Source organism: Pelmatolapia mariae, linkage group LG15 (genome assembly GCF_036321145.2).
Source record: "Pelmatolapia mariae isolate MD_Pm_ZW linkage group LG15, Pm_UMD_F_2, whole genome shotgun sequence".
In the NCBI taxonomy this organism is placed as follows: Eukaryota; Metazoa; Chordata; class Actinopteri; order Cichliformes; family Cichlidae; genus Pelmatolapia; species Pelmatolapia mariae.
Genome location: NC_086240.1, coordinates 41,181,573 through 41,199,190, shown reverse-complemented (window position 1 = coordinate 41,199,190; position 17,618 = coordinate 41,181,573). Strand labels below are relative to the sequence as shown.

Here is a 17,618-nt window from a genome sequence, read left to right as displayed (position 1 = left end):
TGTCATAACTGCTTTAAGTCATACAGAATAGATATCAGAGCCTTAAACAGGCTGACCTCTGCTAAAAGTTCCCGGAGGTACTTGATTCAGTCCACAGGATCGGACAACGACGTGAGTCCTCTTCTGCGCCATTGCCCAGTGCCATAATCTTGCAATTTACCATGAGACACTTTCGAGTCATCACCTGAAAGGCGGCGAAGCGATCTGACTACCTGAAGACAAGGAAGCTCCATTTCAAAGAAGATCTCTCTCCTGAGGACCGAGAGAGATGCAACCACTTATGGCCACAGGTGGAGAAAGCACATAAGGAGGGGAAAATTGTCTACTTCGTCGGAGCCCGTGATTTCGTGAACAGAAAAGAAATTCACTGAAATCCCTTTCAGTCCTGTTTGCGGATGTGCCTCAAGGTCTCTTTTCCTTATTGTTCTAAAGACTTATAGTATGCTGTTGCTGCTGCTAAAACGTTTTTGAAGCACTTTTTTAGACAGAGTAGTTCTGCTCTCTCTGAAGCTTACACACTCTTCTCAGGGTAAAAAGTTAATTTACTTTTCAAAATTTCATCTCTATCCTTTAATTCTTTTAATGCTCGAGGACTAAGGGACAATACCAAAAGAAAGGCTCTGTTTTTATATGCTAAATGTTTGAATACTGACTTTTGTCTCATACAAGAATCCCATTCGGAACCTAAGGACGCTAACTTCTGGAAATCCCAATGGGGTGAAGATTTATGGATGTCTCATGGCACAAACCATCCAGCGGGAACTGATTCTGAAACATAAGTTTAAGGGAAAAATATATCTTCAGAAACTCATCCGAAAGGACATTTTATTTTGCTGATGATCAGACCCTCTTACTGGGAAACATTTACGGCTACAATAACAAACAGGAGAATACTGACCTAGTACTTATAGTAAATGAAAAAACGAGTGTTTAATGAGTAAATTTGCTAATCTAAAGATTATATTAGGAGGAGACTGGAATCATTCACTCAATAACATAATAGGTAGAAGGCCGAGTAAAAGTCAGGAAAGTAGCAATTATATGATGGATTTTATAAATGAAAGAGAACTAATTGATATCTGGAGACTTAAAAATCCAACAATTAAGGAATTTTCATGAAAAAATAGATCAGGTTTCTTACAGTCTCGTATTGATTATTGGTTAATTTCTGATCCTTTATCCAAATATGTTTCTATATCAAAAATGTTGCCAACACCCTTGACAGATCAATAAAACTACTTTTTTGGAGATATATTTGTGTGCCAGTAATCCGTCTAAAAGAGTGAATTCATATTGAGAGTTAAATAATTCTCTTCTACTGAAGGATTCTTTGGTAAAGGAAATTAAAACAAAAATAGATGAGTTTTGGAAAAGGCATGTGTTGAAAATGCTTTTAGTAAAAATTGGGAGTTCATGAAATTTGAATTGAGGTCTCTTTTAATGAGAAGAGGAGCTGAAATAGTTAAAAAGAAAAAAAGAAGAGTTGGAAATAATTTCTGAAATTATCGCTTTGTCAAGATCACCTGATAATTTATCTGAAGATAACAGGAACAGACTTCAAATTTTACATTAAAATTAGAAAATATATATATTTAAAATGCAAAAGGTACCTTTGAGCGGTCAAGAAGGAAATGGCTCTAAGAGGGAGAACAAAACTCGAGCTATTTTTTCAAATTAGAAAAACATCACAATACACTTGGCAGCATGACTAAACTTTGGGGTCATCACACAAGACCCTCAAGTGATTTTCAAGACTTGTGAACTTTTTTATAAAACTTTATATAAATCTATTTTTTCTACAGAAGTCATGAAATTTTTTATAATTCCTTAGGTAATATTAAAACAATTAGTGACAATAATAAAACTATGTGTGATGCCCTCATCACAGCACTAGATATTGAAGGTGCTATTAATAAAATGAAACTTAATAAGAGTCCAGGGAATGACGGGTTGACTTATGAATTTTACAAATTATTTTTAAAGGACTTCTCACGCTTTTACATAAAGTATATATTGAAAGCATTGCTAATGAAAAGCTCCCTCCTTCCTTGATTCAGGGACTAATTACTTTGATTCCTAAGCCTCAAACAGACGTCTTTTTGATAGAAAATTGGAGACCTATTTCACTGCTCAATAATGATCATAAAATAATTGCTATGTGTTTGGCTAAAAAATTAAAATGTGCACTTAATGATATTATTGATGAAACACAGTCTGGTTTTATGACTGGCAGATACATAACAAACAACATAAGACTGGTAATTGATATTTTGGGTCATTCAGATTTAATCACAGATTATAGTTTCATTCTTTTTGGGGATTTTTATAAAGCTTTCAACTCCATTGAACATGTATTCATGTTCAGAGAACTCGATATTTTTGGTTTTGGAAATATGTTTAAAAAATCAATTCAAACTTTATATGCAGATGCAAATAGCTCAATCAAACTCCCGTGTGGTACAAGGAAAAGATTTGATATCAACCGTGGGATCCGTCAAGGTTGTCTGATTTCGGCATATCTTTTCCTTCTTCCTATGCAGTTACTTTCTATTCATTTTAAAAACAGCAGTGTAATGTTGCTGGCAGAACTTTATCTATTACTCAACTAGCGGATGACACAACACTTTTTTAAAAGGATAAATCTCAAATTGGTGAAGCTCTCAAAGTCATCAATAATTTCTCAATAGCCTCTGGTCTCAAACTCAACATTCCAAAATGTGATCTTTTCACTGTTAAATTCTGCACAGATACTATTATATCAGGTGTTACTGTTAACGATAAGGTTAAATATCTTGGTATTATCATTCAAAAAGACCAAGATGCTAGATTATCTGAAAATTTAGACCCTCATAACTTCAATACAACAAAGATTTAATCTTTGGCTTCAAAGGGATTTATCCATCACTGGAAGATCCTTGGTAGCCAAAGTTGAAGGCCTTTCCAGACTTTCCCTTTCCCTGATGTTAAATATGGACTTTTTTTTTAATGGTACCTGGTTTGATTTCTCCCTGTAAACACACAGGACTGATCACACCTGTGGTTCAGGTAAATACCTGAATGATGACATGTTTCTGAGTCTCAGGTGAGTGTGAGGGAGCTCTGCTGCCCTCTAGTGACTGTTCACCGAGAACACATGGGCGGTGATTCTCGTTTGGCTCTCAGCGAAGGCGGTCGCACTTTTCTCCTCTCCTCCTTCCCCTATCTTCCCTGCTTAGCCGCTTATGTCCTTGTCTTGTCTCGTGCTTTTTTTTTCTTCTTACTACCCTGGAACACTCTCTCACAGCCGGTGTCTAAAACCTAAAGAGAACTATGGATTTGATCAACTGGTCTCTGAATGCTATTGACACCCTCTTCTCAACGAGAAGTTTGGGCTCGGGAGAGCCTGAGTGCCCTGGAGGGACTTTCCCTGCTGGATACACGATGGACGGGTGGCAGACATGGAGGATCGTGTGCCTGGCGGGACTGTCGATCGAGGACGCTGAAGATATCTACCTATTCGGAACCATGATAGCAGGGTTCTTGCTGATCGGAGCTGGCTTGGCCCTGGCTTATCGGAGAATCAAGACAGCGGGACTGGCTGCTCAAACCCCCACCAAGCTGCCTGCTGAGATTGGATTGACTGGACGAGGCGCGGCTTCTCAGAAAGGGCTCACAGACGGGGACATGGTCAAGAGCTTGGAGGTTATTGCGGCTGCAGTGAATACTCAGAATAACATCTCTGAGCGGATACTGGGACACATCAGGGAAGAATCAGCTCTAATCAACAACTATGGGCGAAAGCTGGAAAACATCACGGATCAGTTGGCTGCAGTCGCGAGGTCTCAGAATCTGCTCTGTGAGCAAAAGATTGACAAGACCACGGAATTGAAGGTTAACAACATCATGGAGAAACTGACGGCTATCCAACGGGAGATGGAGAGATCAGTGTCGGAGTGCTAAAACAATACAGCTCGAAATTCTCATGAGCTGTTGGAAAGAAATCACCATCTTAATACGGCTACCCCTCCGGCGCCAGCTGCGGGCTCAAGGCTGGAGCCGATCAAAACAATCCGAGATAACGCCTGTGTTGACATTGTTCCTCCCCATTCTAAGGCCACCTGGGTTGGCTGGCAGACTGTTTACTTAGCCTGGCAGGGCGAAGGACACTGTCTCCGCTGAACTATGGACACGCACACACATACACTTACACTGAAAACCACACACTTATCCCCCTCCCTTTCCAAACGCCTTCGATGCTTGTTTCCTGTGGGGGAACACGGCGGGTCTACGTGCCGCGCTGGATAAGATAGCGCTGTGCGAGGCGGCTGCTGGGTTTGCTTCACATTGCTCCTTACCCATCACCCTACCGTGTGGCTTGTTATGTCTTCCCAATGTTGTGTCACATTTATGTGCTTTTTTGTGCAGAGGAGTTTTTTTTGTTTCCTGTTCTCGTGCTGTCCTACCATGGAAGCATAGCATGAGAAGGGGTCTCTTTTTTTCCTCTTGTACTTTCCCATTGTAATGTACATTTCAATGTTTTTCTCTCCAATGCTACCAATCTCCGACTGTATCCCCATGTGATGTCTGTGTGTCTATGTAAGGTCGGGGGGGGGTCCCATTTCACTGCAGGACCCCCCTGCATGTGACGAATAAAGCCTTGATTGATTGATTGATTGATTGATTTAAACTTTATTTAAAAAGTGAGTGACAGCAGACACTGATAAACATCGTTGTTAACATGATGTCTCATCAATATCAACATGAATCGTCATTGTTGTGTCCTTGAAGATAAAACAGGAAACCCACAGTTGGATCTCTGTGACCCAGACTTATGAATGTTGATCTTTCTGGTTGTCGTGACTGTGTTTCTTCTACGTTTAGTGTTTGTATTTTCTGCTTTTAGGTTTGTTATGTAATCTTTAGGTTTATGTCATCATGTCTGCCATCTTTACTGTCTCCTGTGTTTCTCTTGTTTGATGTTCCCTCTCTGTCTCTCCTGACCAGACTTCATGAGGGTGGTCTGAGGGCCCGACATCCTCTAGTGCAGTGGTGTCAAACTCCAGTCCTCGAGGGCCTATGTCCTGAAACTGTTAGTATCCCTGCTACAGCACAACTAAATAAAATTAGTAGGTCATTGACAAGAATTTGACTGAGGTGGCAACCCCCAACCCTACTCAAGTACATTTGAATAAATGTAAGTGTTTGGAAAAATGCACATCTAAAAGTAGTCCTTTTGCACCATGACAAGCTGTGACATGAATCAAATGACTGAACTGCCACTTCAGCATGCAGGCAAGTTCTATAGCAGGGATGTCCAACTCCAGGCCTCAAGGGTCGGTATCCTGCAGGTTTTAGATGTGTCCTGTTCTTCCAACACAGCTGATTTAAAAGGCTAAATGACCACTTCAACATGTCTTGAAGTTCTCCAGAGGTAATGAACTAATCGTTCAGGTGGTCTATCTAAAACCTGCAGGACACCAGTCCTCGGGGCCTGGAGTTCCCACCCCTGTTCTACAGAGTCTTGCAAATGACCTACTAATTTTATTCAGGTGTGTTGCAGCAGGAACAGGTAAAAGTTTCGAGGGCTGGAGTTTGACCCCTGTGCTCACTGCCCGGCACCATGGAGCCTGACTGGCATTTGCCATAGAATACCAGAATTATTATAATTTTACTTTACTACAGTCTATTTTAACCTGGTGCTGTGATGCACTGAGGAATGTGAATCTTATGTGTGTGTGAACATAACCAGGTTATTAAAGCTTTAGTGTTGTCTGTGCCTTCTGTTTTTCAATCCATTCTTCATGAATTAATCCGATCCTTGTAAAAAGAAAACATGAATATTCTGCTTTCTGCTCTGTAGGTCCTCACCTCTGCTGACCAGGAACACCACAAGGTCTAAGATGTGATCTTCTGGACATGATCAAGTGATCATGTTAATGTGGTTCAGGTCTTCACACACTGAGAACATCCTCTGTCTGATATACATGCTGGTATCACATGATTCATACCTGTGGACCGTAACATCGATGTTGTCTTTTACTACAATATACCAGACGTACCGGTCGATGGAAGCTCTGCTCTTATTTACTTGTTGCCATGGTGAATCCACGTACCAGAGCTCCATTGAGGTGTAAATTCGAGTTTTCTTTATTCAGGTGGGTTGTTGAGATGTCTGCTAGCAGATGGAGGGGGAAAGTCTAGAACAGAGGAAGTTGCTCATTTTATTTCTACAGGATTGTTTAACTGCTGTGCAAAGCCTTGTGGACTGAACACAGTCATCTGGTTTGTTTTGTGTGCAGTGTGAACTTATGTTTGTATAGTCATCATTCACTGCTGAACTGAAGTCTAGTTTCCTTTTTTTCTCTTGGACTTTAAAGGAAGGACGGGGTTGGATGAGCAGCATGAAGATCAGAGTTTTGACCTGCTGTGAGACGATCACTGAGGTTTTACTGCATCGTTGTTCACCTGGATCAGGTCAGAAAATGATGTGAGACCTGATTAAATTTAAAGCAGTGACAGTTTCTCCCGCTCATCAATATCCACTCATTTTTTCCTACGGGACATTAAATATGGACTTTTTAAAATGGACTCTGGTTTGTGTTTCAGCCTGTAAACACACAGGACTGATCACACCTGTGGTTCAGTTAAATATCTGAGTAATAATGTGTTTCTGTGGCTGTGTCCCAATCCAGCGACCGCACGCTTTGGAGTACGCATTTTGAGACCTATTATGTCACAGCGTCGCGACGACGGCTGTCCCAATCCGAAGTGTACTCCAAATGTGCCGTTGATTTCCCCAAATATCAAGTGTGGTCCGGTGTACGCTTCGTGGTCCCATATATCCCACAATTCATAGCGCGGTGGTGGGTGTGGATAATTTTGCCGAAAAATATGGCAGACGGCTGAAGCGGAGCGGCTGAAGAGTGAACTGTCAAAAGTAAGTACTGAATATTATGTCACTTATTTATGTGTGAATGTTTAATAATGAAGAACATTAAAACATGACTGTTGGCCACATGTCGGCAAAGTTATGTGACATTAGTGATGTTTGTACTAACTTGGTTTTAAAGCCTTTACTTTGAAATATACGCCGTTCAATAGTCGACCTTAATCTTACAGAGAATGTGATGATTTTATGGATAATTAAAGTCAGTCATATAGCCACAAACACAACAAGCTGAAAGTCAGTGATGCTGCTCGGTTTGCAGTCCTGAATATCACGGCATAAGCAGGATTCACTGCACTGTTAGTGTTAGCTATGTTATATTGCTGCCTCTGTTCGGTGGTGTCGAGCCAAACGGACTTTAACGTGTGTTTGAACGAGCTGACGGTTCACTCGTTAAGCTGAAAGAAAGATGCTTTAATCACAGGAGTCACACATGTGTCCACTGTACCATCTGGGAACTTTTCTTGTTTAGCACTCATAATAACACAAACACTAAATCCTCCTTCTCTTGTGCTGTTTTGTAAACGGTAAACGGACTGGTTTTTATATAGCGCTTTTCTACTCATCTGAGCACTCAAAGCGCTTTACACAACTTGTGCATTCACCCATTCACACCCATTCGCACAAGCACATCTTTTTAAGTGCTTCATAGCTAACATTCACACACATTCATACTCCGATGGATGCATCCGAGAGCAATTTGGGGTTAGTATCTTGCCCAAGGATATTTGGCATGTAGACTAGGGGAAGCCAGGAATCGAACCACCAACCTTCCAATCAGTGGATGACCTGCTCTACCACCTGAGCTACAGCCACTCCCGAAGCAGTGTATACACCTGAGACTGTCACCTGTCTGTCTGTCCTGCACTCTCTCTCTGTTTCTTTCTCTCTGATTGTGGAATAAAAGCATGAACATGTATTTATAAGTTACACTTGTGTTTGAATCCTGCAGCTTATCACACATTTGATTTCCATGTGTGACAACTGCAAGTGTCCAGAGTGAGGACAGACTGAGGGACCCACTGCTGCACATCATCTGTGAGGCTTTGCACCCCTCATGATCCACCAGGACAAACTCAGCAGTGTGTGAGGAAGAGGAGGAGGAAGAGCCAGCAGCAGCTGACAGATGGAGAGAATAGACAGACTGTTCCCTGTTTGTGAAGGACTGCTAGGAAAGTTTAACATAACTAATTGTCTGTCCTGAATCAGTCTTATTAGGTAATGTTCAAATAATGTTATCATTCCAGTGTTTTCAGTGTGGGAGAAAGTACTCAGGGCCTTCAAGTTACACACTATGAAAGGCAGCAACAAGTTTAATGTTCAGAAACCTAAAGTATGTATCAGCAGCAGAATGGAGCTAAAAATAAATGTTTGTTTCAGTTCTATGAAGCTTTGAGTATTTTGGATTAGTAGTACTGCTGTGTTTGTTGCATCACATTGCTGTAATTGTTTATATGATTTATATATTCTGAGGTAAGTTGATCTATAGTGTTACATCATATTCTATAAGGATGTTATGTGTTTGTATACTTTCTGCCCAGTTTGACCCATTTAGCAGAAGTCAGCCTGTTTAAGGCTCTGATATCTATTCTGTATGACTTAAAGCAGTTATGACATGGTCTGATTTTCTCACCCAATAAAGGAATATTTAATATATCAGTCTACTCTTCATTCTATCAGGAACAGTTTTCACAGCTCATACAGTTTCTTTTTACACATATATGTGAGCATTGAGCCAAATGTAATAATGCCAACATATTAAACGAACAATATTTGTCTCTTATATATAATACATCTATATATACACTGTCAAAGATATTTGTCTTTGAGTGAAGATTTAAGGTGATAGGACATATAAATAACTGCAACTTTAATCTTTGACACAGAGTTCAAGCTCACTGCTGTAATATATCATAATAATCTGACAATAAATATAATATTGGCCATATTATATTTACATTACCACAGTGAGATGACTTTAGTCTCATGAACAACATTAGCTAATTGTTATTTACTAACTAATCTTGAAATGACTGTTCAGTACAGAAATGAAGCCCAACTATCATGTTTTACAGTCCCGTGGTCTCAGCCTCAGATACTCAACTAATCAAAGTGATGTCATAAAAAAAAGAACGAACAAAAAACATTTTTTCTCCTTCATTTCTGTCAAACAATGCTGTATGAAACGTTTCTCGTGGTTAGTATCATGGTTGCTAGGCAACCTGAACAGCGCAACAATGGCCAGACCGTCCCATTTCACCAGCCTCTCACTTCCGCACTTCTCGTACTTCCTAGTACGCGCCGTACGTAGTACGCGAACTGCGCGTACTCCGAAGCGTGCGGTCGCTGGATTGGGACACAGTCCCTGTCTCAGGTGGGTGTGAGGGAGCTCTGCCGTCCTCTAGTGGCTGTTCACAGGTAACACACAGGCTGTGATCGATTTAAACAAACCAATTTAAACAGTGAGCAACAGGAGAAGTAAAGACACTGATAACCATCGTTGTAAACATGATGAACCTGCTTAAGTTTTATTCAAAGCAGACAAAGAGCTCAAATGTAGGGTGAAGAGCAGAACTAATGAGAAACCAAACAATCACTTAATAACGAGCTCTATCTCTAACATTGCTTTCTGTGTGTTATACACCATACTGTACATAGAGTAATATAATACAGTAAATACACATCTAAACACCATGATAGTAAAATAAGTGTAGGTATCTTACATAGACCTGTTTTTTTAATTAAGTTTCACCACAAAAATCAAGTCAGCAAACCTCTGAAATATTGATCTGGTCAGTTTAGTAGCAGAGTAGGTTGTTAATGAGTTTTCATTAAGGTAACAGCAGGTGCACTAGAGGGGCAAGAATGAAACAAGATCAAATAAGCAATGGTGTTAGGGTGGAGAACACTGGTAGTTTTTGCCTCTTGATCTTTTCTGACTCTTTTTTTCACAAGCTTTTAATTTGGCTAAGGTCAGTGTCGCTGCTGGTAGCATAATGCGATACTTGGACCCTACAGATGCTGCACAGTAGTCCAACTCCTCCAGGATGACTTATCAGTACGTACCAGAAGGTTTGATGTATGTCTCAGAGATGGCCTGGAGGAGATTCCATGAGACAATCAGTTACTCTTGAAGAGCTGGACAGGAGTGGATGAAAAGGCCAACACTGCTTGTATTATTTGGAGCAATTTACAAAAGGACAGCCAAGAGAGCTAGTATGCAGGACAAGGCTATATACAAGCAAAGCAACTGCTCAAAGAACACTTTGGAGATGCATATAAAGTCACAACTGCTCACCTTGAAAAGTCATTAGCATGGCCTGCCATTAAAAATGAAGATGTGAAAGCGTTTCAAGCATATTCTCTTTTCTTACGTGATAGTTGTAATGTCATTAAATGCAGGAATATATTCAAGAACTGGACATGCCAACGAACATGAAAATCATTTTGTGCAAATTGCCATACAAAATGAGAGAGAAATGGAGAGCCTTTGCATATGATATATTGGAAACTTCTAAAAGTAGGGCTTGGTTTCAAGATTTGGTTGCATTTATTGAAAAACAAGTAAAAATTCTTTCACAACATTCAGAATGTAACATCAACGATCCCTGTCTCAAAGGTCGACAACAGACTGAAGTCACAGCCAACCAAACTAGTTAAAGGGAACAGCTTTGATGCTACAGTCACACCCACGAACATGGATAAAACCTGTTGTTGATTACCACAACAAACCATGACTCTACAGTAAAGCCATCATGTGTCTGCTGTACTCAACGACACACACTGGAGTAGTGTCAACAGTTTCAGCGGAAGAAGCACAGAGACAAAATGCTTCTTCTAAAGGACAAAGGGCTGTTTTGGCTGCTTATGTGTTGGGCACATAAGTAAAGACTGTGCTAAGCGTTTGACATGTAGGAGATGTGGTAAAGGTCATCCCACTGTCCTCCATATTGAGAGCAGAGACACAAATGGTTTATGTCCAGAATCCTCTAGAGAGCCTTCCTCTCTGTAAAACATAATTCCTATAAAGACTTGTGGTCATACAGGGGCCAGGAAGAGACAGCGGCCTGCTTTCCATTCTGCCAGTTCAAATATAGTCCATTAAAGGTAGTTAATGACATATGGACATATGCATTTTTAGATCCTGGCAGTTCAGCTAGCTTCTGTTAGGGGAACCTCATGCAAAGGCTCAATCTTGTTGGCAAAAGAACTCACTTTCTGTTGCAAACTGAAGTTCACATCGTGTGGCTCCTGTTCTCTAAAGAAGTTTTTGCTGTTTATTTTTCACTCTGAGGACATGCATCCTAATTAAAGGTTAGTTTTCAGTTTAACATGCAGGTTTCTCAGTACTCCATTTGTATTCCTTCCTTCCAACACTGAGAGTAGCCGTAGCTCAGGAGGTAGAACACATCATCTACTAATTGGAAAGCTGGATACTCTAGTCTGCATGTCAAAGTATCTTTTGGTACGATACTGAACCCCATTCTGCTCTCCAGTGCATTTATCGGCATGTTACTGTTAGATAGAAAGCACAGAGGTGTAGAAAAAACTGCCTGTGTGAATGAGGCATGTTATATAAAGCACTCTAAGTGCTCAGTAGAAAAGTGCCGTATAAGAACCAGTCCATTCACCACACTCGGCAGACTGCAAATACAGTTTTTTCTTTGGAGTTTAACTGAACAGATGGCTTTTTAAGATAAATCCAAAGATGAAAAACAAAAATAACACTTGCAGCACGTGGTTGTCTGTCCCTGATAAAAGAAGCTGTTAGAAACTGCTGTCAGCTGTAAAGAGAATGGATGCCAGTGACAGACGAGCCTGTCCTGGTAATCTCTGGGCAATGCCAATCAATCTGAATGGTGCTGGACTCTGAGCTCAAGCCCCACAAAGGTCTTGTCACTGTTTCTTCTGTACTTTCTTGCACAAAGAAGTAACTGAGCCACTGGTCTTGAGGCTCAGTGATGCTCTTCTACAATCCTATCCTGCTCTCCTCCTGGTGTTTCTAACACTCTGTACTGTGCCGAGCATTCTCACGCACAGCAAAGACACAGCAACTTCTTACAACTGCACCCAGACTCACCATCCTGGTTGGACTACCAGTGCAACATGAATGGACTGCTTGTACCTTCTCATGCTACCAGTGGTGACAAGTAAAGTAGCAGAAAACAAAACCAGAGACAGTCAGTCAGGATGAATTAGGAGAGAGCAACGGTCTTTGGCCACCTTTCCTCGGAGGTGGGCAGTTGTTTCATTGTGTTTCATGGTCAACCAGAACTGTACCTGTTATCAACTGTGTCTGGGTTGGAACACAACACTGATGTTTAAAGTGTCCAAACACCCTCAGGTGTCTGCAGCAGGGGAAACTTGACATATTCAGTGTGCGTCTAGATTTATTTTACCCCTGGTTTAATTGTTAGATTTTATTAATTTTAGTTCTGTTTTGTTTTTACCATCCATCAAAGGCCATTTGGATCGGAACAACAGACCAAAAACAAAAAACCATTAGAAGCTTTCTCTAATGGTCTTCTTAAGAATTAAATGTTGAGACACAAGAAATACGTGTCCTAATTGTTTAAAAGTTGACATTGTTAAACTAAATTAAATCATTATATAAGTCAAATGTAGTAATGCAGTATTACAGCAGTATTATGACATTAAGTAAGCAGTATGTATATGATAAGATCTGTAGTTCAGGGTATATCATGAATAAAATATCATTTTCTGGATATTTTAAACAAAGTACATTCATTAACTTTATTTCAAAAAGGCTTTATTGCTAAGAAGATTTGGAATCAGCAACCCCATCTGTACCTGGATCATGGACTTTCTGACCAACAGACCCCAGTATGTTAGGTAAGTGCTCTACCACCATCACACTCAACACTGGCACTCCACAGGGCTGTGTGCTGAGCCCATTCCTCTATGACTGCAGACCTAGGTACGGATCCAACTCCATCACCATAAAAACCAAACAGCAAAACCAAAGAGCTCATTGTGGACTTCACGAGGGAGAAGACAGACACCCATGTCCCCATCTACATAAATGGCACAGCTGTTGAACAGGTCTCCAGCTTCAAGTTCTTGGGGACCCACATCTCTGAGAATCTGTCCAGGTCAACTAACACCTCTAGTCTGGTCAAGAAGGCCCATCAGCGCCTCTTCTTCTTGAGGACACTGAAGAAGAACCACCTGTCTACTGACAATACTCTGTAACTTCTACCGCTATGTGATAGAGAGCATCCTGACCAACTGTGTCACAGTCTGGTATGAGAACTGCTCTGTTGCTGACCGCAAGGCACTGCAGCGGGTGGTGAAAATCGCCCAACGCATCACAGGGACTCCACTTCCTGCAATTGAGGATGTCCACAAGAAGAGATGTCTATGCCAAGCACGCATCATTCTCAGAGACTCCTCTCATCCTGCCAATAAACTCTTCCAGCTCCTCCCCTCCAAAAGGCACTACAGGACCCTTCACGCTAAAACCAGCAGGTTTAGGAACAGCTTCTTCCCCACAGCTGTCACCCTACTGAAGTCAGTCCCCCGCTGAACCTTTCCACCCACACCCCCCTATCCCTCCCAATGACCATGATCATGATCATGATCAAGATAATATAGTCTCTGTTACAGTGCATACATGGTTCAGTATTATAGTCTGTTCAGAGTACTATATTCATAGCACTCTGTAGATCTGTTTACCACACACCGGTACATCTGTATATATGTAGCACATCTGTATATTTGCTCTCTGTATAGCAATATAAACATCTGTAGACTTAACTTATTTGTACATAATCTGTTCAGAACTATTCCGACCTTTTATACACTTACCTGTATATAATCTACTCTTACTGCACTTCTAATCACTTCTGATTAGATGCAAACTTTATTTCGTTACCCTGTATTTATACATGTGTAATGACAATAAAGTTGAATCTGAATCCTAATCTGTTCAACCTGTTTCTCTAACAGGAGGACGCTCTTTAGACTAAATGATTAAACTCAGCACAGACTCACGGTGGAACCAGAATAAACTCTGAATCCAGGATAAAGAGGTTCAGTGAATGTGGTGTTGAAGGTGTGGAGGTGGATCAGAGTGTCAGAGGAGACTCTGTAGAAGGACAGAGTTCCAGCAGGACAGTCCACATACACTGCTACTCTGTTAGAGACAGAGGAGGAGGAGGAGGATGTGGAGGAGGAGATGGATGTTTTTATGTTATTGTGACAGACACAATAAGGACCATCATGAGAGCAGAATAAACTCCAGGAGTGGTCATTCTTTCCAAACACACAGTTATTATTGACTCCTTTCCTTCTGATTCTTCTGTAACTCACTGTTATACGAACCTCTCCTCTCCACTCAACCTCCCAGTAACAGCGACCAGTCAGACCATCACTACACAGCAGCTGTAGACGATAACCAAATCTGTCTGGATGATCAGGATATGGCTGAACCTCCTTCACACGTGTCACCTTCCTGTTGTTGTCAGACAGTTGGAGGTTTTTGTGTACTGTGTTTGTGTCAATTGTGAGTTGACAGGAATCTGATGGAGAGAACAAACACAATCCAGCTGCAGTTACTGATCCATCATCTGTTCATTGATTGACACTTTGATGATGACTCCTGACATCAGAGATGTGAATGAGTGATGTGACAGTTTGAAGATGGTTGAATGTGTGCTGCTTTGTTTTCATGAATCACATCAAAAACACACTTACACTTCCTCAGACCTGGTCTCAACCATCGGACTCCAGCAGGCTCCACCCTGAAAGGAGGAGGGGGGTCAGACCAGCACAGTCTCTTTCAGCATGCACACATGGACATTACAGAGTGGCTCCACCATTCTGTAAGTATGATCTTAAGAAGAACATTTTAAGTGGAGAGAATATTTTATGATCACCAGGATCCTTCCTTCTGAGTCATTACTTTTATTCTCTGTTCTTCCTGTTTCCATTCAAAGGACATTAACCAATCACTATGTAACCTGTTTGTTAAAGGTTCAGCAAAAATCCCACACATCTGTTAGAAACATCTATCCATCCAACCCTTTTCTGATGTATATCTGGATTGGGGTTGTGAGGGAGGCAGTCAAAATAGAGATAGAGATCTCTCTCTCCCCAGCCACCTCCTCCAGTTCTTATGGGGGACACTAAGGTGTTCCCAAGCCAGCCAGAGAAATGTAAACTTTTCAGCCTGTGCCTGATCTGCCCTGGGGCCCCCTCCCAGTGGGAGATGCCTAGAACACCTCACCTTGGATAAATATATAGCTAATGTTTGCTTATATGCACCAAGTACAGCAGTGCTTTCAATTTTGTTTTATGCTGGAGCTTACAAAAACAATAAAGGTCATGTTATTTTATCCCACCTGTCTGAACAATGTCTGTGCAGAATATGGTCCATTCAGATTTGATGTCTGCCTCATTGTGAATGTGACAAACTAGACAATACAAGTATACACACCCAATACCCTTTGACTCTCAACAAGGACTCTCACCTATCTCCTCTTCAGGAGACTGGTTCCAGAACCCAAGTTTTGCACTCGAAGCACAGGCCGAGGGGGCGGTGTGGCAGCAATTTTTCACACCAGCCTATTAATCAACCAAAGACCAAGACAGACTTTTAATTCATTTGAAAGCCTGATGCTTAGCTGCATCATCAAGCCTGCCCAATTCTGGAGCGTATCTCCACTGATGATGCCATCATCAGTGGAGATACACTCCAGAATTGGGCAGGCGGCGGCAGCATTCGCTTCCCTGCGCTGGTGCGTCTGGAAGAAGAACAACATCTCATTGGCGACAAAGATCCGCCTTTACCGAACCCTGATCCTGCCCATTCTACTTTATGGCGCGGAGACGTGGACAATGCTCAAACACGACCTGAGCAAGCTCGAAGTTTTCCAAATGTGTTGCCTTAGATGCATTCTCGGCGTTTCCCTTCGCGACCGTCATTCGAATGACACCATCCTCACCAGCTGCGGCAGCCAACTGACGATCGGCGACCTAATCCAGCGCCGCCGACTCCGTTGGTTTGGCCACATTTGTCGAATGGACCCGAGCCGCTACCCCCATGGCCTACTCTGGTTGATCCGCCCCACCGATTGGAGGGTGCATCGAAATGCACCAAAGAAGACATGGATGAAACAAATCCAGGATGATTTGAAGGCTCTTTGACTTGACCTCGAGCAGGCAAGAACCATCGCCTTAGATCGAAAAGCGTGGAAGATAATCGTGGGTCAAGCAAGAGAACCTGCGGCACCTACAGCAGCGTACTGGTTGCGTGGCAGACCACCACCGCTTGTCGCCCGCTAAGGACAAGAAGAAGAAGATGCTTAGCCTTGTCCACCCCAGCTGTAAAACTCAAAAACCAGTCTTATTTGTTATCATCTATCGTCCACCTGGGCCTTACACAGAGTTTCTGTCTGATTTCTCAGACTTTTTATCTCATTTAGTGCTCAGCTCAGATAAAATCATTATTGTGGGTGATTTTAACATCCATGTAGATGCTAAAAATTACAGCCTCTACATGGCATTTAATCTGTTATTAGACTCAATTGGCTTCTCTCAAAAGAACCCACCCACCACTTTAATCACACTCTAGATCTTGTTTTAACATATGGCATAGAAAGTGAGCATTTAACAATATTGCCTGAAAACCCTCTTTTGTCTGATCATTTCCTGATAACATGTACATTTGCAATATTACAATATTGCAGTATTTGCATCTTACTATTCGTCACTGATTGAAGAAAGTAAGAACAACCCCAGGTTTCTCTTCAGCACTGTAGCCAGGCTGACAAAAAGTCAGAGCTCTGTTGAGCCAACCATCCCTTTAGCGTTAACTAGTAATGATTTCTTGAACTTCTTCACAAATAAAATTTTAATCATTGGAGAAAAAATTACCCATAACCATCTCACAGATGTAACATTATCTACAGCTACTTTTAGTACCATTGATGTTCATTTAGACGCTTTTTCTCCAATTAATCTTTCTGAGTTAACTTCAATAATTACTTCCTCCAAACCATCAACATGTCTTTTAGACCCCATTCCCACAAGACTGCTCAAAGAAGTCCTGCCATTAACTAATGCTTCAATCTTAAATCTGATCAACCTATCTCTAATAATCAGCTATGTACCACAGGCCTTCAAGCTGGCTGTAGTTAAACCTTTACTTAAAAAGCATCTCTAGACCCAGCAGTCTTAGCTAATTATAGGCCAATCTCCAACCTTCCTTTCATATCAAACATCCTTGAAAGAGTAGTGTCAAACAGCTAACAGATCATCTGCAGAGGAATGGCTTATTTCAGTCAGGTTTCAGAGCTCATCTCAGCACAGAAACAGCTTTAGTGAAGGTTACCAATGATCTTCGTATGGTCTCTGTCAGTGGACTCATCTCTGTGCTTGTCCTGCTAGACCTCAGTGCAGCGTTCGATACTGTCGACCATAATATCCTATTAGCGTGATTAGAGCACGCTGTAGGTATTACAGGTACTGCACTGCAGTGGTTTGTATCATATCTATCTAATAGACTCCAATTTGTTCATGTAAATTGAGTGTCCTCTTTACACACTAATGTCAATTATGGTGTTCCACAGGGTTCAGTGCTAGGACCAATTCTGTTTACATTATACATGCTTCCCTTAGGCAGTATCATTAGAAGACATAGTATACATTTTCACTGCTATGCAGATGACAC

At 41.4% G+C, this 17,618-nt stretch overlaps 1 protein-coding gene across 1 annotated transcript in view; it reads right to left on the bottom strand.

Moving 5' to 3' along the window:
• LOC134642666 (NLR family CARD domain-containing protein 3-like) overlaps positions 1–17,618 on the bottom strand; it is a 199,206-nt gene that overhangs the window by 160,830 nt on the left and 20,758 nt on the right. The window lies entirely within an intron of this gene.